This window comes from Alosa pseudoharengus, unplaced genomic scaffold, assembly GCF_046254945.1.
Source record: "Alosa pseudoharengus isolate Yale_2024_CS ecotype anadromous, Long Island Sound unplaced genomic scaffold, YU_APseudo_1.1 YU_APseudo_1.1_scf_16, whole genome shotgun sequence".
NCBI lineage: Eukaryota > Metazoa > Chordata > Actinopteri > Clupeiformes > Clupeidae > Alosa > Alosa pseudoharengus.
This window is the reverse complement of record NW_027468630.1, coordinates 18,324,268-18,326,378: the sequence shown is the minus strand read 5'-3', so window position 1 is coordinate 18,326,378 and position 2,111 is coordinate 18,324,268. Positions and strand designations below refer to the sequence as shown.

General features: G+C 38.7%; 1 protein-coding gene across 1 annotated transcript in view; it reads right to left on the bottom strand.

Moving 5' to 3' along the window:
* The window catches only part of dok4 (docking protein 4), a 55,008-nt gene continuing 52,897 nt past the window's right edge, over nt 1-2,111 (bottom strand). The window contains exon 9 of the mRNA XM_076287322.1: nt 1-2,111. This exon is cut by the window's right edge and continues 1,540 nt beyond it. The gene's annotated coding sequence lies outside the window, so the exon portion shown is untranslated.

The following is a 2,111-nucleotide window of genomic DNA, read 5'->3' as shown; positions in this document are numbered from 1 at the left end:
TTCAGTGTGTAAAAACATTTTATTGAAAAAACTGCAAAATGTTTTACCACAAACATTACTGGACACACATGGCATTATGTGAAAGGAACTCATGCAATGTGGGTGAGTCTGCAACATGCTCCTACCACAACTACATTGCACACTAAGGTTCACCGCAATGGATTCTTTGACCCGCTGACAAAATATGCATTTGACTCTTGCTTCTTGTACCTGCTTTTTGACAGCCAGACACTCTCTCATGAACACATCTCAAGACAGCAAAGAAAGACAGCTCTTTCACGGTGTAATGAAGCTTCAAACATGAAGGAGTTCCGCATTAAGCTTTTACAGTTGATTTTATATGCATACGCTGTTTAGGTCAAACAAGCAGAAATAGTCTTCTGTACTTTGAGTCTCTAGTCTGGTTTTGTGCAGAGAAAAGAAAAACTTCCCACTTCGACACAGACGTGTACAAATCCTGAACTGGCATTCTCTATATTGGGTTGTATGGAAATGAAGAAGCTGGTGAGTTTTACAATGATGTCACTTGTCCTTGTTTAATCTATTTGTGCAATCATTCATGTGGATCACTCTAATGATTTCTGAGATGAGAACAGTCAGCTAGTCAGAGTGAAATCTAGAAAACAAGCTGTGTTTTCGTTACTTCCAACTGATAAGCTGTATAATCTCCATTAGTCCCATACTGCTTTTTCAAATGAGCTGAGGAGACCTGACCTTACTGTTCACTCATGATATTAGCAGCACTTTCTAAAGACTGCGGTAATATAGAGTCAAACTTGGCTAGTAATTCAAATGTGTGAGTGAAGCTAAACAACTCAATCTATGTCACTTCAATGGGCAAAGTACGCCAGTCCAAACAATGTGATTGGGGAGTTTGTACCTAATTGCATACCACTCTAGCAAAGACAGCTATGTGATTATGACCAAGAGCACAAGACCTAACAGACAGCTCATTTGGTAAAGCTTCTGTACGATTGGAAGTTGGCATTCATTCGACTAAGCTCTGTGATACGACAGATGATTAAGGAATTGACAGTAGTAGGGGGCTTTTATGTCATGACTCCACAGGTAATTAATTTTTGTCATGAATCCAATTCAGAGAATAAAACCAATGGACTGGATGTTTGAAAAAAAAACAAAGACTGAGTAATGTCAAATCAACCAACTCCATCAGCTTTAAGTATGGTCTTTTGTGTAACCAGAGTTGTGCAGTTGAACTCACACACAAACACATACAAATAAAACAAACAAACAAACAGAATGACATACACATATCAGTGGAGCTGTCCATAAACAATCACGTGATGTAAAATAAATAGCATTATCTACAGTGGCCCGGGAGGGCAGCAACAACCCAGATCAGGTTCTATATACAGAGGCAGACATCAACAGAAAATACAGGGGGAGATATATCCATACAGACTTAGCCCTTCTTTATCGTAATACAACACAACAAAAATAAGGTAAGTGTGTGTGTGTGTGTGCATATGTGTGGCAGTGTGTGTGTGTATGAGAGAGAGTGAGACAGAGAGAGAGACAGAGATAGACAGAGTGTGTTTGTGTCTTCCAGCATTAAGTAACAAGCCATAGACGTAAGACTTCTCCACCCTCACCCAGTCCAGCCGTATACTCTCTTAATCATGTTTATAACAACTGCTTACTCCTTGGTGCATTCTAGTAGTTAGAGAATAGCTTTCGACTGATGGGACTGGAACAGTATTCTAAATAGTTCTAATACATTTCATCAATCGATTTTATATTTTTTAGGTGACTGTGAGAGATGTTATCAACTGATTCTTCAGACTGGTTTTAGTACTAAACAAACACTGCATGTTGTATGCTTCAATCATCTCAAGGAATGCTGGAGTTACCAATGGAGAAATCAGTATCTAAACAGAAATCATTATCTCAACAGTTAAGCCTCAAGACGCAAGGCTGCATCTTCTCTAGAGAAGAGTTTTGAAATTGTGAAGCAGAGTTCTGTAAAACTCTTTGAAGAAAATGCTATTGTATGGTGTTCTTCATAAACACATGGGAAATAAAACAATCCAACGTTAAGTCTTGGCCATGAGGTTCAAAGCTTAAAACCAGTTATTACTTGTGCACACACC